The 27,039-nt window shown below is 34.6% G+C and overlaps 1 protein-coding gene and 1 non-coding gene across 2 annotated transcripts in view; both read left to right on the top strand.

Annotated features, from left to right (window-relative positions):
• Window positions 1-27,039, top strand: part of TENM2 (teneurin transmembrane protein 2) — a 3,267,991-nt gene that overhangs the window by 248,634 nt on the left and 2,992,318 nt on the right. The gene's annotated exons all lie outside the window — the stretch shown is intronic.
• Window positions 22,584-22,715, top strand: LOC144226043 (small nucleolar RNA SNORA72). Its single transcript, XR_013333508.1, has one exon. It is a non-coding gene; the product is annotated as a small nucleolar RNA SNORA72 (small nucleolar RNA).

The following is a 27,039-nucleotide window of genomic DNA, read 5'->3' as shown; positions in this document are numbered from 1 at the left end:
TGTTTCATTATTGAGTATAATGTTGGCTGTGAGTTTTACATATGAGACCTGTATTATATTTTCATCTGAGACCTTAGGCCTACTTTGCACAGTGGCTTTATCATGAATGGTTGTTGTATTTTGTCTGATGATTTTCCTGCATCTATTGAAATCATCATATTGTTTTTAACCTTTTTAGTGTTGCTGTGACATATCACATTGATTTCTAAATATTAAACCACCAAAATTCTGACCACATTTCATAAGTTTCAGCATACAGTATTTTCAAAGTTTTATCTTCTTGGAACTGTCTATAATTTCAAGCTTTGTTATTATCTTTTTTTACCTAAGTGATATAAAGTGATTTAATTTATTTTTTAAGTTGCTAAATTTTGTTACTGATTTCTAGTTCTAATCAATTCTGATTAGAGAAAGTATATTTCTGTTGCCTTAGTTGTCCCTGAATGCCTAGTTGACTTTCTGAAAAGGAAGAATGACTATTTTAGGATTGACTCATTCCATATGAATATATTGAAAGTATTCACCTTACCTAGTTTTCTTCCATTTCATTAAGGCCCCTGAACTTAAAAGGGCATTAAAATGTGAAAAGGAGCAATGTCTTTATTTTAAAAGTAGAGTTTATTTTGAAATTCCTTGACTTACAGTGGCATTCTTTCTAGATGTTGTTTGGCAATCAATTAAATTTCACAAGCTAGGTCTGTTATGTATTCCTGGTGCTTCCTGTCTAAACCAACATGTACTTACTTACAACAAGACCTGCTATGCTTTTTGGGAGCTAGCTCCTGATACATTTATAGACAGTCTTGTATTTTTGCTGATGTGACAGAGGTTCTAGGAAAAACAGTCCTCCAATTTCTTCTGTTACACTCAAAAGACAGAGTGTGTTTACACATGTAAGGTATCTGTTGATTTCTGTCTTATTCTGCTTTTGACTCTTATTCAGACTGTGATGTACATGATTGTTTCCAATAAGGTTTCCTTGAAATTAACTAATTACCATTTACCATTCTTATTTTTTGTTTTTGAAGACCATATATATATATTTTGAAGACCATATAGTGTTTCAGCAGAAGTAAAAGAAACTATTTCATAACGATTGCTTTAATTTAAAAAACAAACAAACAAAAACAATACGAAGCAGTAATGACAGCAATTTATATTTCAGATCACTATGGAGGTGTTTGTTTGTTTGTTTTCAAGAATACAAAATGCATCAGTATTAATTTGTACCTGAAAACTAAGTGGTCCAAAAAGCTGGTTGGTTTCTAACTAGTTGAACTTCAACCCTGGGTAAAAAGCAAACAAACAACATCAACAGCAAAAAAAACAGAAATCTTCCTTTAGATTGTCACCAGTTTAAATATAAGAACATATATTGTTCTGAGTCCACACCAGATTTATAGAGCACAGTTTTAATATCTACTAAAGTTGATGATTACAAAGCAAGGATTTTTTGTTTGTTTGTTTCATGTTTACAGAGTAGAGTTAGAGTAGAGGAGGAACATGTGTAGAAATGAAAATGAAAATGCTCTTCAGAAATCATACTTAGCAAAGTAGGCCAAGTTAGATGGTGGATTTAATAATATAGTGCTTTTTTTTGGGGGGGGGGTTTCTACTCATCTTTATTCACTCCTCCAAAAAGCACCACAGGCCAACCACACCCTTGATTAGCTCTCCATGGTTCCCCATCCCAGNTGGGGATGAGCACTGAGTGTTATGTGGAAACTAATTTGACAATAAACTATTTGTAAAAAAAAATAAAAAAATAATATAGTGCTAATTACGCTTTTCTTTCTGCCTTCCACCACTGTGTACTTACACATCCCATATAAGAAATGGAACTTTTTGACATTTCCAGGTATTTTAAAGTGATAAACTAAAATTACCCTTTGGAAAGCATAATTGTTAGTAATAAAAACCTGCTATATTTCTCTACTATGAAGATGTATTTTAAGCACAAACAGGATACTTCATGTCTTAGCTGTTCTTGTGCATCAGTTAAATTAGAATGCTTTGATATGTTAATTATTTATCACTCTAAATTATGCATCTTCTAAAATTAAAGAAACACATAACCTATAATTTATTATTCATTTAGCATGAAAACGTGTTTTTATGTGGCTGTTTCTCTTCTAGGTACAGGATTTCTGCTTTGATGTAAAACTTATCAACATATGGCTTCAAGTACAAGATGGGAAAGTTCAGTTATCTAAAAAGATGTACACACAAAACCTGTATCATTTGTTTTTCAGTGCAGTTTTACCATTTTATATCTAATAATGGTGTAAGCCTGTGCTGTTAGAGATATCTATATCTATATATCTGTGTGTGTGTATGCATTCAGAAAAATGCACTAAATTCATAGCAAGTCAAGGCAAATAGAGGGTTCTCTGTAATGAAAGTTGTAACTATGTAGTATTTTGTTTATTTTTAACAGAAAAGATTCTACATTCTTATCTATCTCCAGGTTGCACTGAAGGGAGCTATAGTAGAAAAACTGACTAGAAAAACACAGTATCTTTTACATTAGTGATCTAAAAACAAAGAAAGTTATCTAGCTTACCATCTAATTCCTTAAATTAATACAGTATATTTAGTGTTAATTGTTGATGTATATGTTTGTGATAGCCAAAAGAAGACTGCAATAGATACACATAAAAACAAAAAATGATTCGTAGGTAGAGATTTGTGTTATTTAGGGATATTTGTATGATAATTTGAGAGGCAACACTAAGAACTGATTTTCCTATCTTAAAGCTTTCTCCTAACTTGTTTAATGCTGTATTAGAAGTCATAACTCTCCTTTGTCACACAACACTTCCAGAAGAGAAGAGATACCACATTTATTGAATACTTGCAGCCATAAACACCAGCTGTTCCCTCCACTTGTATTATATGCCTTTTGGAGTATTTCTCTAAAAATTATATGTTAAGACTTCTTTTTCTTTAATGTTTTTTGTTTTGTTTTTGTTTTTGTTTTCTGAGAGAGAAAGAGCATGAGCAGGGGAGGGTCAGAAAGAGAGGGAGACAGAATCTGAAACAGGCTCCATGCTCTGAGCTGGCTGTCAGCACAAAGCCCGACAGGGGGCTCAAACCCACGAACCACGAGATCATGACATGAGCAGAAGTCGGACACTTAGTCGACTGAGCCACCCAGGCACCCCTAAACTTTAAGACTTCTTATAGGAACCTTCATTCTTCTAATGCAATTATAGTTTTGAATATCATATCTACAGTATAACTGTGCTGAATGTATTTTCAAACCCCAAATGGGATCCGGTGGTTGCAAGTCTTACTGCTTATGGGAACAATGGATCCATATGTTTGGAATTATAACTAATTGAAAATTCAGAAACATTTATTTATATATACCTAATACACATTCAAAAATGTTCTGAAGACACTAGGCTCAAATCTCGAGGAATCTTTCTAATATAGGCTTTTGTGTATTGTTTTAAATAATTTTAGTGAATAGTTGAGTAAGGCAGAATCTTAGAAGACTTGATAGTCCATTTATTACAGGCTCAATAACTTGAGTATATTGAGGGTAAATAAAGAGGCAGAATGAAGAATGTCAGTGTGGTAGGCAAACTTGAGAATGGCCCCAAATATTCCCTATCTCCTTGACACCCTGATGTCATGCCTCCTCATATGTGTAGATTGTACTTAATGACTCTTCTCTGATTAATAGATGACTACAGAAGTTATGGGATGTCACTTTCAAGATCAGGTTATATAAAGCCTTGGGTGCTTTCTTTCTCTGTGTACCTTTCTGTATCGTTCCTTCTCTGTCAGATGTCTTACACTAGGCAAGGAAAACTGCTGTGTGGTAAGAAGCCCTGTGGAGCAGTCCAAAAAGTACAGGCCTCTTGAGCCTTCACAGAAGTGCAAAGCCATGGCCTACAGCTTGACTACAACCCCTCATTGAGAAATATTGAGTCAGAGACCCCTGACTAAGTTGTACTTGGATTCTGACATACAGAAACTGTGAGACTAAAAGTGTTTGCTATTTAAAGCCACAAAGTTTGGGGATGATTTGTTTCACAGCAGAAGATAATTAATACAGTGTGCCAACGTAGTAGCATTCCTAGAATGCTAGGAACTAATGTGATTTTATAAATAAACCTGTTATCATCTGGTGTTTATAAGGGGTGAATGGGTTTAATGGTCTTTTATTCTGGTTCCCCTTACTGCAAGGATTTTCTGCTTTTTTAATCCATTCATAAAATATTCACCAAATAAATTATTTTTCTAATGAAATACTATGACTGAGTGAGATGGTCAAATATTAAAAGAAACAGTGTCAATCCTTTAAAAAAATCCTCTCTAATAACAGCAATATTTTATTGAGCATCTATTTAAATTACCTCAACTGTTCAGCAACTCGAGATTTTACCTCCAATATGTTCATGTAAAAAGATCCTGCCAATAAGAGAGCATTATAGACTACTTTTGCAAACATTCTATTTCTCATAATTTCTTGTTATAAAAGATAATCATACCTTATAATCTAAGCCAATATTCCCTACAGCATAAATCATTGTAACATTAAACCTTTATATTTATTGCCTATTCTATCTTGCTGCTGACAGTCCTATTAATGCTTTGCTTAGCAAGTCAAAAAATGATACCTCAGTACTATATAGTACTAGAAAAGATTGAGAAAACTCTTTGTACACAAATCAGCTGAAAGCATAACTTATCTGTTACAGCACAGGAAGATTAAATACATGGCCATAAAAATCCCTGCAATCATGGTAACTGGAGTTGAGGTTGTCTCTATTGCTTTAATAAATCCTTTAAGTATGCTTTCAATCTCTCAACAATTCCTGACAAAGCTTGTGTGCTGTTGTTGTGAATCTGCCTACCTCCAAAGTCCTGATGGTGAATATTTCATGTAGCTTACCATTTCTTTGTGTCTCTAGTTTAGAAGAAGCTAGTATACTGTTTGCTTGTACTTCTTAATACCTTTTTAGTAGAAGATGGATTTGTACTTCTAGGCTTTAGCTACCTAATTTCCTGTTATAGAAGATAAAAATTTCATTTTTGCAAATGATGAGTGGAGTGATTATGTTTCATAAATTTTAAGGCCACAAACCATTAACTGAGTCTCTCTGAGCACAAGTCATTTTAGCCATGTGTATGTACCGTTAAACGAGAGGCTTGTGTTGTTGTAATATCTGACTATTGCCACAAAAGATCCTCTATAAACTTCACATGAAAACTTTATTTGAGCAAGGGGAAGGCAGAAACAAATTACTATAAAAATTCACCCTTTCTGAGAGAAATTGATTGCTCATATTTAAGTTTGGAATTGAACTTGTTACTTACTTGCTCTTTATTATGAGGATCTCTGATGCAGTGTAAATCAGAAGATTAAGGCAAAGCACATTAGGAGAGTACAAATAGTTGTATATTCTTATTCAACTCTATGTTTATCCCTTTATTGCAGATTTATGGAATCAGGCAAAATATCAACCCTGGACATTTAGAAGAAATGGTCTCTTAAGATACTTCCCTTGCTGGGTATTTCAAGAATGATCATTTTACTTCAATGTGTTGGGCATTGGTTCTAATCGCTATTTGGAGGAAGGGGGCTTGACATTTCTCAGTGACATTATTAGGCAGGCAAGGTAAACAAAATAATTCCCAGAGTGTTTATTAAGGAATTTCATATCACAGAAGTCACCATTCCTAGAACGTTCATCCCACCACTTTTTAACTCCAGAGTTTCTTCTTATGATGCCATATAACCCAAACATGAAGTAAATGTTTTATAAACCTCTAGGCAGATTACAACATCAGCTGGAAAATTAAGAAAGCTTCAGTTTTCAAAAAGCTTTTGGATTCTTTTATTTGCAGTCCTAATCCAGCCCCCTGTGATATCATCTTAGGTCAAATTAGTTTATTTTGTTAACATATGGCTTTTCTCATAATGACATCACTAATATCAAGACAGGGTTTTATTGCCCAGATAGGCCAAGTGCCCGTCTAATCAGCTTTGGTCAGACACTCTGCTCCTTTTCATTGAATGCCAACTCAATGTCTTTAGAACATGGCCCTTTACAGCCTCCTCTTACCTCTTCCTTTTTTCTGTGTATCTTACTGACTTGACACATTTTATATGTAGGAATTAAACCTGTTATTTATCTTTTACAATATATATTTCATTCTGGTAGTTGTGACTCAGCAATGTGCATTCTGTATATAGAGGTCATAAATTACTCTAAGTAACTTGATTTGCTTATTATTAGCCTTATATTTCTCAAAAAATGCCAGTTTAGCTTAAAATAGTATGTCAGGAATGATTTTACAGATTTCGTATCTTCTGTCCAGTTTATAGAACAGAGTAGAACTATTCAGAAGAGTCTTATTGGTTGCCACGTCTTTTAATAACAAACATCAAATTGCAGAATTATCTAAAATTATTACCTAATAAATCTGTTGACTGTACTGAAATACCAGAGTATTTTTCCTCTGGTTGGGTATAGCACGCTAGTGCACAGTAAGGGTAGTAAAGTGCTCAAACCTGGCATCAAGAGTCTTTGCACTTTTGCAACCTTCCAGAACACCATTTCCCCCAAGCAGCAATGCCAGCCAGAAGACCAAGCCAAGCATGTAGGTTTGCACCTTCATGAGACATTATATATGTTGGCTTGACTGGAGACAAAAAGAGAATCATAAATTCTGTAGTTCTGATGATATTCTCAAACCCTGAGCCTTAGAAGCACATACTTAAAAATGATCAAGCCAATTAACTAACCAGCAGAAACACAAAGCATATCAAAAGTCATTCTTCATCACCTCTTCGGCTGATTCTACCCAAGTTTTTGTTCATTGCCTCCTATAAGATGGTCTTCTATCACCTTCTCTATGACTATATTAGGCCTACACTTCTGGTTCCTTTAGTCTTGTTTTCTGTTATAATGTTCTTGGAGCTTAGTGTTTGCCTGTTGTAGGGATCTATTTTTGATACTTAAACAAGTGTTCACTTTTAAAATCTAAAATTATGAGGTACATCTTAGCTTTATCCCTACCTCTAAAACCCCAAAACAAGTATGCTTTGCTTGGTTTTGGAGCTAAGAAGATTCTGAAAAACTCATAGATGCTCTAAGAACTGTTGAATATGGTAGCTTGTGCAAATTCAACAAAGAAGCTTGAAATCTATACCCAGACTTTATTAACTAAATAAAATATTGAGATATTTGATAACATTAAAATGTAAGAAGGCATATCTCTAAAAAGCCAGATTGTCTCAGTTTACAAATTACTTTCAGTAATTAGTAAATTGTTGAGAGATTTATATGAAAATCTAAATAAAAGCTTAGTTGCATTAGGATCCTTTATGGCAGATACAATGACAATATGATATAATTTAATGAAACAATAAGGACTTTGGTTTATGAATTATTTCCTTAGTACTGTGTTAGTTTCTGCAGAGAATTAAGTGATATGTAATGCCCTGAGCTAAGTTTTTTTCAATGGATTAGCTAATTGAGACCTCATTACAGTGGTAAGAATTAGGAGGGTTAGACCGAAGGTAAGGGTTTACTTGCTCAGTTAATCAGGAATTTGAAAACAAACCTATTTTCAAAGCCTGTGCTCTAATCATTACTCACTCTTGCCTTCAGAGGATTTTTTTTTCCCTTTGAGACATCACATATATATTAAGAGATCAGTAAATGTTCATTTAGTGAATAAATGAATGAACGAAGGGGAAAGAAGAGACATAAGTATAACAATTTCTTTTCCTTGGAATAAAGGCCTTGTAATTTGTACAGGATTTTAGAATAGTTACAGTAGTAGTGCACCCTACCTTAAGATAGCCGTTTTCTCCTCCCCAATGCTAAATGTGAAGTTGAGTCAGAGGAACAAGATGTTAAATTTGACTAATTATCATTTGCTGGTAAGAAGGAAGAAGAATATCTTTAATTTACTAGTGATACTGCATCTCTTAAAAAGATATCTTGTTTAAAATTTTTTTTTCATGTTTATTTTTTAGAGAGAGAGAGTATGTGTGAGTGAGTTGGGGAGGGGCAGAGAGAGAGGGAGGCACATAATCCAAAGCAGGCTCTAGGCTCTGAGCTGTCAGCACAGAACCTGATATGGGGCTTGAACTCACGAACAGTGAGATCATGACCTGAGCCAAAATCAGATGCCTAACTGACTGAGTCACCCAGGCACCCCAACAGATATCATGTTTTTAACATATAACCAGAATTTATCACATAGGTAGAGTTAAAACTTGAAAATATTCACCGTGGAAACACTGAATCAAATGAAGTTCTCTCTTTTTGTTCTTTAAGTTTATTTATTTATTCTGAGAGGGGGATAGAGCGAGCATGGGGGAGGGAGAGAGAGGGAGAGGAAGAGATAGAATCCCAAAGAGGCTTCACACTGTCAGCACAGAGCCTAACACAGGGCATCATGAACCATAAGATCATGGCCTGAGCCGAAACCAAAAGTTCGAGGCTTAACGAACTGAGCCACCTAGGTACTCTGATATTCTGCTTTAAGCTGGTTCCAGTTGTGAGCATTTTGTGGGAAAGTTTTGTAGAAGTTCTATGTCTGAAGCAAGTAAAATGGTAAAGTGTTATCAACTTGATTCTTTTGAAATTTTGATGATCAAGGACAGTATCTTCACCTTTCATTACAAGGTGAAGGTATAGACATCTAACAAAAAGTTAAGGACATATGACAAAATATGGGTCAAATTGAATTCATCCAAAAAGTTATATCAAATGTAGTGTTTGTAGTGTGTTAAAGTCCTGTAGAAATTTTGGATTGTTGGAAGTTAGTGTGGCTTCAGTTTGTGTGTGTGTGTGCATTAAATTAATCATTTTAAAAGTACTTCCTTAATGCCTAATGTTATAGGTGGAATAATGGTCCCCAAAGATGTCATAATTTTGGAACCTGAAAATATTACTATGCATGTTAAATGAGATTTTACAGATGTAATTAAGTGAGGATCTTGATAAGGGAGATTATCCTGGATTATCCAGGTTGGCCTACTGTAATCAAAAGTGTCCTTGTAAAGTGAAGAGAAAAGAGTCAGTCAGAGAAGTTATGATGATGGAAGCAGAAGTTGGAGCCAGGTGGAGCCATTAGCCAGGGAATGCAGCAGTTGCTGGATGCTAAAAAAGCCAAAAGAATGGATTCTCTTCTAGAACATCCAGGAGGAACAACAGCCCTGGCAACACTTTGATTTTAGCCTAGGAAGATACATTTTGGACTTCTGAATTTAGAGAGGTAATATAACAAATTTTTGTTGTTTTAAGGCTTGTGTTAATTTGTTGCATTAGCAATAAGAAACCGATACACTTAAGTATAGGAAAAATTAAGCTGTCACTTTTTTTTTCTTTAAAAAATGTTTATTTATTTATTTTTAAATGTTTTATTTATTTCTAGGAGAGAGAGAGAGACAGCGTGAGCAGGGGAAGGTCAGAGAGAGAGGGAGTCACAGACTGAAACAGGCTCCAGGCTCTGAGCTGTCAGTCAGCACAGAGCCCGACGCAGGGCTCGAACCCACGAACCGCGAGATCATGACCTAAGCGAAAGTCGGACGCTTAACCGACTAAGCCACCCAGGCGCCCCATGTTTTATTTTTTTTTTTGAGAGAGAGAGAGTACCCACGAACAGGAGAGGGTCAGAGAGAGAAGGGGACAGTATCTGAAGCAGGCTCTGCGCTGACAGTTTGACAGCAAGGAGCCCAACGTGAGGCTTGAGGTCACTAACAAGATCATGACCTAAGATGAAGTGACGCTTAGCTGACTGAGCCACCCAAGCATCCCCCTTCTACTTTTAATAATACATAAAGCTGTGAGATGCCTAAGTGAATCAGTCAGCTAAGCATCCGACTTAGGCACAGGTCAAGTTCTGCAGTATATGAGTTTGAGCCCCATTTCTGCTCTGTGCTGACAGCTCAGATTCTGTGACTCCACCTTTCTCTGCCTTTCTCTCTCGGTCTCTCTGTCTCTCTGTCTCTCTCTCTTTACCTCTCTCTCAAAAAAAATTAAAAATAATTCTCTTAATAATACATCAAGCTGCTAAATGTTTCTGCACTCTGAAACATAGAGAAGAAGATGGAAGAAATGACACTTTAGTTACTCCTTGAAGAATAGTAGAACTGGATGAGTGACCAGTTTTTTTAGATTTGTCCAGGACTTTCCTAATTGAAATACTGGAAGTCCCACATCTTAGAAACTCTTCAACTCCAGGAAAATTGAGAATATTGGTCATCTACAATAGTCTGAAATTGTAGTTTAGTCAGCCTCTGTCCTCATGAATGAAACAATGATGAAACCAGCCCACTTGCTAGGCATCTGTGTTGTAGTACATAGAGAAGTTGAATTTTACAAATGACTTGTATAGTAAAGCATGCAGGAAAAAAATTACTGATGGTCAAAATTGCTCCTGAAAATTCCTTAGGATGAATCTGTGTTGAAGACAGGCATATTTTCTCTCAGCAAAGTCTGACACTGCCAATTTTTGTCCCAGAGATGCAATAGATTGTTCTTTCTCTGGTTAAGCCCCAGAAGGAATTGACTTGTGTAGGGACAATGTAATATGAAAATGACATAAAACTGGTTTATTGACTAGTCTCATCTCATTGGGGGTGTAAACATGGGGTTTGTTTTTTTACAGTTACTTCTTTCAACCGTAGTCTGTCAAAACAGTTTTATTCACATCTCTGGCAAATAATTTTCAGTCGCTCTGATTAAAGTCCTCTTTCTTTCACCTTAATTATCATCTTCTCCCTGTGTAAACTTGAGCTGAGGGCCTGCCTACTGCAGAAGTGTTATAAGGTAGGGAGAGAGGGAGGCATTTTTTGTCTCTAAAACTTGCCTCCTCTTTCTCTTCAAGTCCTCCCTATGGCAATGTGCTGGGTAGGTAAGGAAGAGAGGAAAATATATTCACCTAATTGACTGCTATGTGGTCAATTTTCTCTTGTCAGTTTCTACTTCTTTAGCTAGGGTGGACTGGCCTCTAGTTTGCTTTTTTAGGGCATAGGTATGAATTCATCTGAGGGCCACAATGGATCTCCCCACTACCCTTCCCTCTAGTCATTAGGAGTGATCTCCACAGCCTTCCCTTCTTCCCACTAGGGCTCTTTGGTCTAGTAAGTAGTCGACTTGGATGATTTTTAATGAATTTTGTCCCTGGAGTCTCCCTAATGCTGTACTTTTTGACATGTGTTTCTGAGATGAACTTTTATCCCAAAAGAAAAAAAAAAGTAATTCATCATCCTTAAAACGAAAGGTCTGAGTACAGAGAAATTATGTGCAGATAGTCATCCTGGTCACTATTCTCCTTTTCCATAAAAATGATGGAAACATATATTCAGAATATCACTTAGTATGCATGAATATATACGTGTATGTTGCAACATTATGCAAACCAGATTCAGTTACGTTAGCATTTTCTGTTCCATTCCAAGATTCATAAAGGTTCCAGATAATCATTTTGTTTCTGTAAGATTCAAGATGAAGTAAGATTAAGCATGAATTCAGAAGTCCACACTTGTGTTTCTCTAAAATCCATCACATTTTTCTGCTAACCATAGTGTCTACATTATACATGGAGCTGTAGATTGGTATTATATTTTGTCCAGATTAAGCATGAGTTTGAAAAGATAGGTTTTTTTTTAGATTTCCTGAGATACCACATTTTAATAATGATAAATATTTCTAGTTTAATTAATCGCCTCACTAATTTATTCCAGCCTAATCCTGTATTTCTTAGTGATATTAAGGATGAGTATCTCATAAGGATTTAAATAGACTCCATTGGGAATCACACTTAACATATAAAATGATTTCAAACTCATCTTTTCTCTGTACTCCAAATGTCTTAATTTGCTTTGTATAAATCAATATATTTAGAAATGACTAGCAAGTGATTTTCAGCAAATTAACTAATAATATGAAAACAGTTTTGTTTCAAGTCACTTAAAAATATCACATTATTTATACCTAAATGTAGTTTATTATTTCTGTAAATACTTTAGAATGGTATTTTCAAATAATATTATTAAGATTATTCTAAGTATTGGGGCGCCTGGGTGGCTTAGTCGGTTAAGCGTCTGACTTTCGCTTAGGTCATGATCTCGTGGTTCGTGGGTTCGAGGCCCGCGTCAGGCTCTGTGCTGACTGCCAGCTCAGAGCCTGGAGCCTGTTTCAGTCTGTGACTCCCTCTCTCTCTGACCCTCCCCTGCTCACGCTGTCTCTCTCTCTCTCCTAGAAATAAATAAAAAACATTTTTTAAAAAAAGAATTCTGTTTATAGAAAAAAAAGATTATTCTAAGTATGCTAATAGCTACACTCTAATAAAGGGGCTCTGTGGTCAAAAATGCTCATGGAATACTAAGGATGATACATTTCTCTTAAAATTCTTGGCACATGTTAACATAATAAAAGCTTTGATAAGTCCTATGGCTTATGAATCTCTAATTCATTTAACTGAACATTTCTCAAGCATATATAATCTTGAAAATTTTGGCAGAAACTTATATTAAAGTATTTCAGGATACCAATGTTCATTAATCTCAATTTTCACAATGTTATTTGAAAGCTTTCTTAATAACATGAGCAGATTTTTAAAATAAATGCTAATCTTTTTAAATACATGAATATAAGATCAGAAATTTATAAAAAATAAGCTTATATAAAACAATCTTTACACAACAAACAATTTATATTTTACACTTAGTATGTTCCATATGTTCTATTTTCTGTACATAGCGATAGGCTTAACTGTATATGAAACTTCATGATGTTACTTTTAGGAGTCTTTTTGTAGAATAAGTGACAAGTAATAAGGGAGTGAATTAAAACAAAGGTAGTAGGGATGGAGAAGGAAAATTGATAACTCAGTAGGACTTAGTGACTGAAATGAATGTGGGGACAAAGAGAAATTACTTGTGATAGGATGTTCATTGGTGGCACTGCATACAAGATGGGGGAAGATATAGCAGGGACATGGGAAGTACTATCTTTGGGATTGAGTTATCTCTGTAACAATCAAAAAGAGATGTGCAACAGTTATTGAGTATATGTAAGAAGTTTGAGGGAAAGGTTGGGACTAAAGCTAATAAGTAAGGCATTATGAGCATAAAGGACATAGTTGAATGTATGGAATAATGTAAGGGTCATTCAGGAAGAGAATCTTGAGTCAGAAGCATAATGTGGAATACAAAAGCATAGGCAGTACAAATTTTTAAAAGGCCATGTTGAACAAAAAAGGGAGCTGAAGAGGAGCCAGTGAAGAAATAAAACAGACAGAGGTCTGTATGAGGAAATCCACAACAGTTCAACGTCATAGTAACCAAGCAGCTAGAGATTTCAGGAAGAAGGGAGTGACGGACAATTCCAAAATTTAGCAAATAACCCCAATCAGAAGAATATTAAATGATTGCTACTAAACTTGACATTTGGGAGCTTATTAGTGGAATTAATAAAAATACTTGAAAAATCTTTTGGTAGCAGAAGTCAGATTTCAAGAACTGTGGAGAAAACAGGAATAGAAGCAGTTAAAATGATTCTTTCAAGAGTTGTAAATGGCTTGGACAGGAGAAAGATTTTGTATCAACTGGAGGCAGTGAAGTGTGGAAGGGGAGTGGAGAATGTGATGCTTAAGTTTGTTTATAGACAAAAGGGAAGAAGCAGTGGAAGACAGCACATAAATCCCTAGAATCATAAATCCTAGGGAAAACAGGAGGGGATGGGATTCAAAACACAAGTGGATAAATAAGATTGAATATAGAAGGGAATTCTTGGAAGGTTAGAGGAAAAGTTGTAGAAACAATACTTTTTCCTTGATGTTATAAGAGGCAGAGTTTGTGATCTGCCTTAGGAAGTTGAGTATAAAAATAATCATGAAGATTCGGGAATGTTTTTTGAGATGAATGGAAGGGAATGTCTCATCTGGTGAGTTCTGGTGTGACTTACTTGTTGGAGAATAAGCACTTTAATTCCAGTGCAATATATTCTCTACTATCATTCTTTATCTCTTGCAGTTTCCTTAATTAGTGATATATTTAGATATTCTGTCTTCAATATGTTGTTGGAGTTTTTTCCTTCTTGTTTTTTCTTCCTTTCTCCTTCCTTATCTTATGTTGCTGCAATTCCACGTACAACTGACCCTTGAACAACACAGGGATTAGTGGTACTGGCCCACGACTCAGTCACAACTCTGCATATAACTTTTTTTTTATTACTGTTTTTTTTTAATTTAAATATTTTTATTTCTAGGAGAGAGAGACAGCGTGAGCAGGGGAGGGTCAGAGAGAGAGGGAGATACAGACTCTGAAATAGGCTCCAGGCTCTGAGGGGGCAGTCAGCACAGAGCCCGACGCAGGGCTCTAACCAACGTACTGCGAGATCATGACCTAAGGGAAAGTCGGATGCTTAACCGAATAAGCCACCCAGGCGCCCCTCTGCATATAACTTTTAACTCTCCCAAAACTTAACCACTAATAGTCTACTGTTGACCTGAAGCCTTACCAATAACAGTTAACCCCTATTATTTGTGTCCTATATATTTAATACTGTAGTTTTAAAACTATAGTAAGCTAGAGAAAAGAAAATGTTATCAAGAAAACTGGAAGAGAGGTGCCTGGGTGGCTCAGTCGGTTAAGCGTCCGACTTCGGCTCAGGTCATGATCTCACGGTTCGTGGGTTCGAGCCCCACATCGGGCTCTGTGCTGATTGCTAGCTCAGAGCCTGGAGCCTATTTCAGATTCTGTACCTCGCTCTCTCTCTGACCCTCCCCTGCTCATGCTGTCCTCTCTCAGAAATTAATGAAACATTTTAAAAAAAAGAAAACATTTAAAAAAACTGGAAGAAAGAGAAAATGCATTTTACAGTACAGTGTTGTAAAACATCTGCGTAAGAATGGATCCATACAATTCAAACCTGTGTTGTTCAAGGACCCATGAATCCTAATAGGCTAGGATAAACACTATTGTACATATAATGATAGGTATGCATATATAGGAACATTTGGAAAAAAGATAATATTAATATCTTTATTTTTCGTCATATTTTATTATTGGCCGGAGGAAACTTTTCTAATGTGTCCCCAGATGAATATAATATCTCATGCCTTGGATACAGTCATTCCTCTTTTTCTTTTCTCTCTCGCTTTTTTTAATGAGTAGGAGAGTTTAGAACATTTTACATATATAGTTTATTCTTTATTAACTTGCTTCTCTTTTCTCCCTACAAGATCATTAAATCCTTGAAGGCCAGCTCCTGTTGAAAAAGATTAGCTAGGGGCGCCTGGGTGGCTTAGTCGGTTAAGCGTCCGACTTTCGCTTAGGTCATGATCTCGCGGTTCGTGGGTTCGAGCCCCGCGTCGGGCTCTGTGCTGATTGCCAGCTCGGAGCCTGGAGCCTATTTCAGAGTCTGTATCTCCCTCTCTCTCTGACCCTCCCCTGCTCACGCTGTCTCTCTCTCTCTCCTAGAAATAAATAAAAATATTTAAAAAAAAAAAGAAAAAGATTAGCTAAATATTTATCACCTTGGTGTCTTTAGAAAATGTTAGTTCCCTTAGCCCTTTTCTCTTTACTTCTGTTGCATATTCCTATGGAGATCTAAATATGGCACCTACCACATAGAGGTTCTGGTACACTCCATTTGAATTGAACTGATAAAGTTACATTTCTCTAGAGTGAACTAGAACTGCTACCGGCTTGCTTCTTAAAATTATTAACTATCAATATTTACTGTTTATACCTCTTTTTAATTTTATATATAATTTATAGCTAGCTGTCATTTTCTTTCCAAACTTCCAAACCTCTTTGGCTACCTTTGGGGGTAGTCTCTACTTTGAAAATTTTTGTGGGAGGTGAATCCAGCTCCCATGAGACAGGCTAAAATGTAACATACTCATTTTTGCAGTTTTTTTTGCAACTAGGAAACAGGCTTCAGAATGAATTTGGACCAATTTTACACCTGGTAAAGATTTTGTATTGAGACAAAGGCAGAGGATTTATTCAGGCTCTGAGAACAGCACTAAGAAGAGCATATTCAGTTCCTAGGACTGGCCATATTTGTGGTTCTAGCAGCAGTGCTTAACACCGGTCCTGCTGGAGAACTGTTAGAGGTCAAGTTTATATGGCTGGGGTGTCATCAGTGGACTAATGTGGATTGTATATGAATTGTATATCGATTGTATTTGCTGTGTGACCACTTTGTTTCTACCCATGCTTTTTAGTCTAATTCTTGAATTTTCCTGTCAATTTGATGAGCCACACAGTTTTTTATTGCATTGTGTTGTGTGTTCTTCTAAATGATTTTTTAGCCTTACTTAAGAGTTGCTTTTTGTTACTCATTGTAAAATACATTGAATAATATGTAAGAGAAACAGCATCATTTTTTAATTTAATTTTATATTTTATTATCACCTGTTTCTTGTGACAAGTTGACATAGATTTGGGATCTGACATGTCTTATTTGGTTCATAACTAAACAATTTGCTTAATATTACTTTTAGGTAGCAGGAAAATTATGTCCTTATATTCATTATATTACAAAAGCTTAACATGGTTTTAAGCACAGGTTATGTCAAAAGATTTATATTTCAAAAATCAGTTATTTTTGTACATTTCTAATCTCAACATATCACTAATAAAAAGCTGGGAGATTTTTAACACAATTTTGTTGAATTAATTAGGACAAATTATACTTCATTTAAACTGCTCTAATTAATTTTTGCTTGTGCTATAGTGTTAAAATACTTTGTGGACATTTGGTGTGCACTCTTTGCAAAATGAGGAAGTATAACCTTATCACCAGTTAACATATCAAGTGTCTAACTAAATTTAGCCTAGACTTGTCCTATTATACAAGTTCCCACTTATCCAAGTTGACTCCCATTAGCCACTGTGCCATAATGGCTTGTGGGAAGACTGAACAGAAAATTGAATTAATGCAAGCCATTTCTCAATCATTTCTCATTCTCATAAAATAATTAAAGCTGATGTAAGAGGGCTCATTAAAACGGAAAACATTAGGCTCATTAAAAAGCCATTAAACCATCTCACTTCTCTGATTTATTTTATTGTAACCTTATTCGGCCATTGTTTAAAAGTCACTGCACCCAACATTTCTTTTCTCATCACTGAGGAAATGTTATTCAAAGTGCACATCCTGGCTATGTGGCCATTTGATCTTAAAATCATCTAGAGTACTTTTGCTTAGCGTTTAACTCTCTGAGACCAGCATCTGACTACTGCAAATTAAAAATCATATAACAATACCGGGTTGGATTAGATTTGCATTTCAATATTTATTTCAGCTATTTGTAAAATGCATAAAAGTTCTTAGTCTTTTAACCTTATATTGTTTAAACTTGAAGCTACATTACTACTCATACAACCAAAATGAATGTCCATTGGTCATTTTATGACCATGTTTTTATTTTAATTTATTATTTTTTTAAGCAGTAAGTTTCTCTTGACAAACCAATGAAAGTTCTAATCAGGGAAAATACATATCTATGAAAGGTTTCAGTTGTAAATGTTGGATTTTAAGTATGATGAAATTAGACACTAACAGGTTTTCTTTTTTTCCCATGACGATATTTTCTTAATATGCCTGTACAAGTATAGATCTAAATAAAACTGACTTGGTTTTAAAATAGTACAGTGCATATTAGAATTCATACAGAAGATATCGTATAGAGGTAGATACATTTTAATATATTCTTATATTAGGAAAACTAACACTAGCAAAGCAGTAGACAAGACCTGAAACTCAGTGGCTTAATCTTAATGACACAGTTGAATGCTGCTTTTGGCAGCATTTTTCCATCTTAAAATTGTGCATGTTGGAATGTGGTGGACATGATGATGCACTGGCCCTATCTTCCTTCAGAGACTGACTCCTTACATCTAAAGACTGATTAAGGCATGTATGTGAATGCATGACTCTTCGATGTAATATTCAATGTTAAATAGGCCCTTTTCTTTTCTTTTTCTTTTTCTTTCTTTTCTTTCTTTTTAAATTTTTCTAGCTCCCAGAGAGGGCAAGTCAGGTCCCAGCATCACAGCTTAAATTTGTTCCTCTGCGCAGTCTTGTTTCCTTCCTCTCCTTTCCACAGTTATTACTGATCCCAAAGACAGTATTTAATAAATATACTGTATACTTAACCTGTATCTCGGAAAATCCAGATTCCAGGAAATCCAATTTTTATTGTGGATAACTTAGTCTCCAGTGTTATTGAGAGAGAGATGGGAAGGACGTCAAATTCCACAGTTTCAAAGTAGCACGTCGTTTCTATTCATTATTCATAGGCCAGAACTACTCATATAGCACCAAATGAACTACAACAGTTTGTCCCCTTTCTGTACAATATACTAAATGTCATTTTGACAGAGTAAAAATATTATTAATCACTGTAGTTATTACAGTTATTACATCTTTATGTCCAAACCTTTTGGATTTTTGTATGAAATACTGTGTCCATTTCTTTATGATGACTTNTGGCCCATGTATAAAGAAAGATGAAAACCAGGGAATTGACTTTTTAAATTTATTATTATTACTACTACTATTATTATTATTAGTGTATTGGGTCACGGTCTGTTTGGATGGCATTAATACTACTTAGAATCCTAGTTTGATATTTTATTAGACTTTCTCCCCCGCCCCCATCAGTGAACCAGATTTTGTGTTTGTAGTACAGTAAAATAATAACTATCACACTAATGATGATACTAACAAAATAAATTACAATGAATATTAAAAGTTACAGAGAACTAGTTGTGTGATAAGCTACCATTATGAAAGTAGATAGAATTATTGTCTCTACCTAATAAGAAACAGAAAGAGGCCTTGAGAAAGTAGAAAACTTCCTTAATTTCAGCAAGCAGTAAGGATTTTTGGAGTTCCATTTCACATCCATCTGGCTGTAAAACCTGTGTCATCACTGTTGTATTAGACTCCTTGGGAGAATCACGACTTAAGTGTTTTTGTCCAGCCTTCCTCCTTCCCATTAAAATCATCATGAAACTAAATGCCACTGAACACTTTCCATTCTCTGTATTTAAACTGAAAACGATGGACTGAGAGCCTAGAAAATACATTAAAGAAGTGTCTCTAAAATAGCATGCCAGGTTTCTTTCTCAAATGCTTTTGAATCTGTGTTTGTTTCTTATGATTTTATGTTAATATTCTTGAGTAAATTGGGAAATTGGCCACATGACATGGTGTCACTATTATAAATGAAGTGACACTAATACTAATGTTTCCACTTCCTAATGTTATACTGATTTAGTAACTCATACTGATGTTAAAATTTACAGTATAAATAGTTTAACCCCAGATCTAAATGAGTTAAAACATGTTTGAGTGATGGAAGAAGGAAGTTGCATTTGGAAGAAAAATATATGCAGAAATGTTGAGTATTATTTGGAAAATCCCTGGGACATCATAAGTTGATCAACCCCATGGATGATTTAGGTTAAATGAGCTCAGAATAGATGCATACCAATCAGACATCTAATTATATTTTAAAGGAGAGATTTTTAGAATAAAGATGTGAAGGTATGCCATTTTTTTTTTCCTGGTGAGTGCATTGTTTTTGTGTAAATGTACATGGAAATCCTAAATATAGTCAGATGTTAAACTGCTAAACTTTATAGCACGAGAGAAATCAAATAGATGATTTTATTGTCCCTGACCTGACTAACATAGCTTCATGAATCCAACTCTACCTGTGACCACAGTAGAAATACTAGTTTATTTCAGATCATCATCTTCCCAGAACTAAACTGGAAACACTGTTGAAACCAGATGCTCTGTGCTCTATTTCTAGGCTTCCATTGCTTTCCAACCACAGATTTCTACAAATACAAGCAATCACACACATATGCAAACACATACACTGACTGATATTCACACCACCAGCCTCTATTTGGATGTGTTTATAACTTCAAATTAAGTAATCTAACCTTGTTTTGGAAAGCATTTCTTCCCTTCAAGGTTTCAGTACATAATTCTTCTGAGTACTCAAAAAAGTGTTGTGATTATATTAGTGTCACATACACCCAATATTTATAAGCATTGAAGATAATTCATTGAAGATAATTCAGTATTAGAGCAGGGACTCAAACCCACCCTTTTTGATGACCAAAAGTAATCGCTTAACAGTGTTGCTGTATTGAGTTCCCATTTATCTTATACCCTTAGAAAGGCAAGTGTATTTCCTTATGTTGAAATTCATGGAAATACACCATATTTTGACCTTTATTTCTCATTAAGATTTTGTCCTTTAGAATAGTTTTCGACTGATAATAAATTATGAAGATAGTATAGAATTCTCATACTCTGCAGCCATTTTCTCCTATAATTGACTTCTTACATTAATTTGGTGCATTTGTTACAAATAACAGATCATTATTGATACATTATTATTTACTGAAAATTTTCAAATTTCCTTAATTTTGTCTTATTTCTGTTCATGATCCCATTCAGGATACTACATTACCTTTAGTTATCATATTTTCTTAGACTCCTCTTGGCTGTGACAATTTCTCATACTTTCCTTGTTTTTGATCAAGTTGATGGTTTTGAGGAGTACTGCACAGGTATTTAATCATATTTTTATATTTTCATGATTAAATTGGGCTTATATATTTTTGGTAGGATGATCACAGAGGTAAAGTGCCATTTTTATTTTGTTCCATTAAGAATGCCTATTACTCATATAATTTACCACTATTGATATCAGCCTTAAACAACTTGCTCACCTGGTTTTATTTGTTGAGTTTCTCTACTATAAAATTAGTCTTTTCTTCCCTTTCTGTACGATACACTCTTTAGAAAGAAGTTACTGTGAAAATCCGACATTAAGATTTGAAGAAATATATTTTTCCTCCTTAGAATATCTACATCAACTATTTGGAATGAGGTTATTTATATATTTTCTCTCATTTATTTTACAATCATTTACTATATGAGCATGAACCCATGGATAGTAATATCATACTTTGGATTATAAGCCAAAACTATTTTATTTATTTATTTATTTTGCAGACATTTTCATCTCCACCATTGAGAACTCTTTCATTTGGCTCCTGTGTTCTATGACATTACCCCCATCATTGTAACCTTTCCTTCCTTTCATTGTAAGATACTATAAATTTTCTTCTATATTAGCCCTTGGCTATAATTGGCCATTTCTTAAATATCCCTGGTTCCTTTTGTCAAACAATGAAAGGGATCTGAAACCAAGACTTGGACAGTAGGTATACTCATTGCTACTGAAGTGTCATTACATCTATGCTCTCTCAGCTGAGAGAACAAAGGAATATGCATGTGTGTATAGTAGCTAGTATATGCACATATGTGTGTAAGTGTTTCTCTGTATAACCAGCTCTATCTATATTAAGCTAAACATGAGTTGATATGGAGGTCTCCAACTCTAATCTGTTACCACATGAATCTTTCTGTCTTTGTCCCCTTGCTTGTTTGTAAATTCCCACTCCAGTGATAAGAAACCTGGTTCATACCATCTATTATTGACTTACCTAATTGTTCCTTTCCAGTGTACATACATAGTATCAGAATTGTAGACCTATACCACTACTAGAAACAACATTATCAACTAGACTACAGGACTTATGTACTTTTTTCCCCCATTGTGTTTTATAGGCTTTCCTTACTTCCAAGGTATTTAGGTCAGCATCTTTTTCACCACCTCTTCAAGTGCTGTTGTTCATTCAATTTTAATAGAGTTAGAATCTTTTGTTACTGTCTGCATTACCTCCTGGGAACCCTTGATAACATTAACAATTTTTTAACTGTGTATATTAAGGATTAACCTTTGTGCTACTGTAAAGTTCAATGGGTTTTGATTACTGTATAGTCATATATCCACCATCTTGGTCTCATACAGTACAGTTTCACTACCTTAAAAATATTCCTTGTGCTTAACCTGTTCAACACTCTTCTCTTGCCCCAACCTATGCCAGCCATTGATCATTATACTGTCTCTGTAGTCTTGTCTTTCCTATAATATAATACATATGATTGGAATCATACAGTATGTAGCCCTTTCCAACTGGCTTCTTTCACTTAGGAATAAGAATTTAAAGTTCATCCATATTATTTGTGGCTTGATAGCTCACTCTGACAGTCTCTGTCTTTAATTAGCATATGTGAACCATTCATATTTAAAGTGGATTCTTGATGTATTTGCATTTAATATCTACCTTTTTGTAACTGTTTCCTTTTTGTCATAATTGTCTTTTTTTTCCTGCCTCCCCTTTATCCTTCCTTGGGTTTTAACTGAACATTTTATATGATTCCATTTTATCTCCTGTATTTGCATATCAGTTAGGGTTCCTTAAAAAAATAGTGATTTTCCTTGAAGTAACCCAAATCCCCCTTCAACTAACACTGTATTGCTTCCCATGTAGTGCAAGTAACATGAAAAAGAGCATGTTCTTCCTTCTTCCATCCCTTTTAACCTTGCTATAATTCATTTCACTTATCCCTATAGTATAATCATTAAATTAGTACTATTAGTAATAATACTAACAGTTTTATTTTTGGATCAATTAAGAATAGGAAAATTTACTGCAAATATTCTTGCTGTTCTGATTTTGTAATAATCATGGTGGGCTAAACATTCACTATATTAACACCATACACATGTCTTCTGACCTAATTCTTTCCCTAGGTCTGGTTTTATCAATTCCTGTGATAAACCAAGTCTGATTTATATGATGCATGTTATGTGGGAAATATCTGTGACTTTAGGTACCTGATCATCCTTAAGAAATGACAGCACAGCTTGTGTAATAACTTTTGAAGGTAATCATTGCTAATTTAATGATTACCAGTTGCCATTGAATGAATTAGAAACTATTGTTTTCTTTTTTAGGAAAAAAAGTAGAGTGCACTCCTTTTAGTTGCATTCAATAATGATTGTTGACCACTTGCAAGTGATGCTTCTATACTTTTTACCTTGATAAAATAAGAGATAAATGTAAAAAAATACAGGAATTAAAAAATACACATATTTTACCATCAACTATTTTTTCTTTGGTGCTATTCCATTCTTCATGTAAATTCAAGTTTTAGACTTATATTAAATTCCTTCATCCTCAAAATTTCATTAAACATTTATTATAGGGTAGTTGTGTTGTCAGTGAATTTTATTTAAAAAAATTTTTTTGATAAAGTCTTGTATCTCCTTCACTTTTAAAAGATTATAGAATTCAAGGGTTTTGGTGATTTTCTTTCAATACTTAAATCATTTCACTCTACTCTCTTTTTGCTGCATGATTTATGACAAGAAGTCTACGTAATTCTTGTCACTTTTCTCTGCAGTTAAATTGGTTTTATTTTTAGCTTCTTAACCAACTGAGCCACACAGGCGCCCCATTATTTTTAGCTTCTTACCAGATTTCATTTTTATCTTTGTTTCTCTGCAATTTGAATGTGATATGCCCAGGTATAGAATTTTTGGTCATTATCATGTTTGGTTCTTTGAGCTTCCCGGATCTGTGGTAATGGATGCTTCAAGTTCCTGTATTATTTTTGAATTTTGTTTCTCTGGGTTGTCTCTGAGCGTTCCTAAGAACTCAGCCTGAGAGTCAGTGCATCGCAGATCTCTCAGCTATAATCCACATTATTGATTTCGAGCTTTTTTGTTGTGGTGATAAAGAGTGGAAGAAGGGATGCATTTTATAATCTTATGATTAAATCTAAGGCTTTTAATGAGCCTGCATTCCTTGCCTATGTGTGACCTTCACAGGTGTTTCTTAGTTTGTTTTGCTTTGTTTTGTTTTGTTTTCCCTGCTTAGGTGAAGGGATAGTGAAACCTATATTTGGGGAAATTCCTTTCCTTCACCTCAGACAACAATAGGTAAATTATTTTCCAGTAAAGATTAAGCCTTGTTATATAGAATGCTCTGAGTATATTTCCAAATGACTACTTATCTTTACTATCTGCCAGAGTCCCAAAACCTTTTTTCCTTGGCTCTTTGCTATGAGAATCGTTAGGATTATTTGAGGTAAACCCATGAATTGTGGGGATTCCCTTAAATTGTGGCCCCCTGAACTTTCTTTACTCTTGGTTAATTGATATTGAGCCTGCAGCAGTTTGTCAAAATAACCATTTAATTTTGTTGCTCTTGCAGACTCTGTTCCACGTAAGATCTTGGCAGTGACAACCTGGATTCACCTGCCGTTCTAGGTTTTAGTGCCCTCTGTTCTCTAATGGATTCAAGAAAAGTCATTGATTTTAATTTCTTCAACTTTTTCCTTGTTGTAAGACTAGAGGTGATGACTTCTAATTCTTTGATGTCAAAGATGCAAATGTAAGACTTTTGCATCTTTTTTTAACCATCAAGTATTGGTTCAAGACTACAATATTAGCTTGAATAGGCCTAACAAAATGCTGGACGTAGAGCTGTTACTCATTAAATGTTAATTCATTTTTCCTTTTATTTTCTCCTATATAGCTAATGACGTAATATTCAATTTGTTATATAGCAATGTAGTATATTCTTTTCTCTCTTCCTTTGAATAATTATTATAATAGAGTAATTTTACTGCTATATAAGTCCTCCATACACTATATGAGTATCAGTTATAGTATTATAGGTATCATTAAGAGCTATTGCCATAATAAAGTGATTCTAGCCACTGATAAAGTGTCAAAATTAAATTGTAACTGAAAGAAGGCTTTATTCTAGATTGAAGAAACAAAGTCATAAAATCTGGATCCATTAAAGTGTTATCTCTAGTTATTCTGCTTGTTTGTGAGCAGTTACTGGAGAATCTGTAATTCCTTCAATGATCTTTAAACACAGCAAACATTGGTTCTCAAATAATAATTTAAGATATTTAATAGCAATTAAGAGGCATAAATACTTTAGAAATCCCCAGCTCCAAAAAGGTTTTCATGATAGCTATAGAATGAATGCCCAGAAGCAGGAAATTTAAGAAAAAAAATTAGGAGATTTTTATGCTATGTAATAAATATCCCCAAACATAGTGGGTTAAAACAACACACATTTATTATCTCATAGTTTCTTTGGGTCAAAAATACAGGCATGGCATAATTAGAGCTTTTATAAGTTTTTGGTCAAGGTGCAGACCATAGTTGGGTTCTCCTCTGGAGGACTGACTGTGGAAGAGTCCACTTCCAAGCTCCTTCAGATTGCTGGCAGAATTTACTTCCTTTTAGCTGCAGGATTGAAAGCAACTTGGTTATTTGAAAACAGCAACAGGGGCGGCTGGGTATCTCAGTCGTTGAGCATCTGACTTCGGCTCAGGTCAGGATCTCATGATTCCTGGGCTCGAGCCCTACGTCAGTCTCTGTGCTGACAGCTCAGACCCTGTAGCTTGCTTCGGGTTCTATGTATCCCTCTCTCTCTCTGCCCCTCTCCAAATAGTGCTCTGTCTCTTAACAAGGAATAAATGTTAAATAACAACAACAATAGAGAGTGAACGAAACTAGTAAATACAATCTTTTATAACTTTTAATATGATGATGGGAATGACATCCCATCACCTTTACTGCATTCTATTGGTTAGAAGCAAGTTATAGTTTCTACCCACACTCAATAGGAGGATATTATGCAAAGTATGAACAAAAGAATGTAGAAATCACTGAGAGTCACTTTAATGTTTGTTGACTACAGAATGTGTCATAACCCTGGTAATATTTAGCAGATGTGAAGTTTAGAAATTGCTGTTGCACTTGGAGAAAAGTCAAAATTGTGTGGAAAAATATGATCTATAGTTACATAATTTTATTTTCTTGAAATAAGTACAACTCTTTGGTAAATTGATGACATGTTTTAACATTAAAGAAAGGAAATTGGCTTATAAATCTACATATTCACTTGCTGACAAATCACATGTAGGTAATTATTACATAAGAAAAACAGCTTTAGAAAATGAAAATATGTTAAACTGTTGTTCATAGTCTTCACATATTAGACATTACATATACTAATAGCCATAAAGAAAGTTGAATAAATTTGTAAAGTTAAAATAAATGTATATGTATATTGGTTAACAAAACAATATTATTGTGGGAAACTATACCAATAATACCTTAATAACAAAAATTTAAATGCCTGGGGCACCTGGTGGCTCAGTTGAGTAATTTCAGCTCAGGTCATGATTTTACAGTTTGTGGGTTCAAGCTCTATCCTGAAAGCTCAGAGCCTGGAGGCTGCTTTGGATTCTGTGTCTCTCTCCTCTTTGCCCCTCCCCCACTTGCACTCTCTCTGTGTCTCAAAAGTGAATAAACATTAGGGGTTTTTTTAGTTTAAATACCCAAGATAATATCACGAATCGGTGTATAATTTAATACTACTCAGAATGTCCCTAACAGCTTCAGTGATCATTCAAAACTCTTACGTCACAGAAAGATACTTCCAGAATCTCATAGGCAGAATGTGGTACAAAGAATCCCAGAATAGGAAATCAAAGACATGGATCCTGCTGTGAATTGACTCAGATTTCAGGCATATTAGTCAAGTCTTCATTTTGAAAAGTACTTGGATGCAGGTTATGGTTTAACTGAACTGTGACATCTATTTCTGCTTCTACATTCTGTTTCCAAACCTAAACAAGTACAGATTAGGCTCTTATAGAATGTTCGTGGAATGACACAAAGGATCAGGACTTGGTTGTAAGGGATGAAAACAAAACAAAACAAAACACCTTCACAGTCATGTTCATAAAGCACATTTAAGTTTGGGCAGGAGAAGAGAATTAAAGGAAAGGGATCACACTTTAAATAAGACAAAATACATTGGAAAAAATCAGTATGCTTTTGTGGGAAAAAGACGTATAATTTTTTTTTTTAAATTCACTCTGTATTTATGTGTTGAACGCATTAAAATCAGAAGTAAGTAAAGATAAAAATACTCACAAAAGAGATCATTGTATATATTTGAATCAAAGATATAATTCTTTTTCTCATTTCTACCTATTTATTAATTGTATTTTTTTTTCCTTGAGGTATAATTGACAAGTAACATTATAGTGATTTCAGGTATACAACAAC

This window comes from Crocuta crocuta, unplaced genomic scaffold (genome assembly GCF_008692635.1).
Source record: "Crocuta crocuta isolate KB4526 unplaced genomic scaffold, BGI_CrCroc_1.0 scaffold131, whole genome shotgun sequence".
Classification (NCBI taxonomy): Eukaryota; Metazoa; Chordata; class Mammalia; order Carnivora; family Hyaenidae; genus Crocuta; species Crocuta crocuta.
This window is presented reverse-complemented; position numbering and strand designations above follow the sequence as displayed.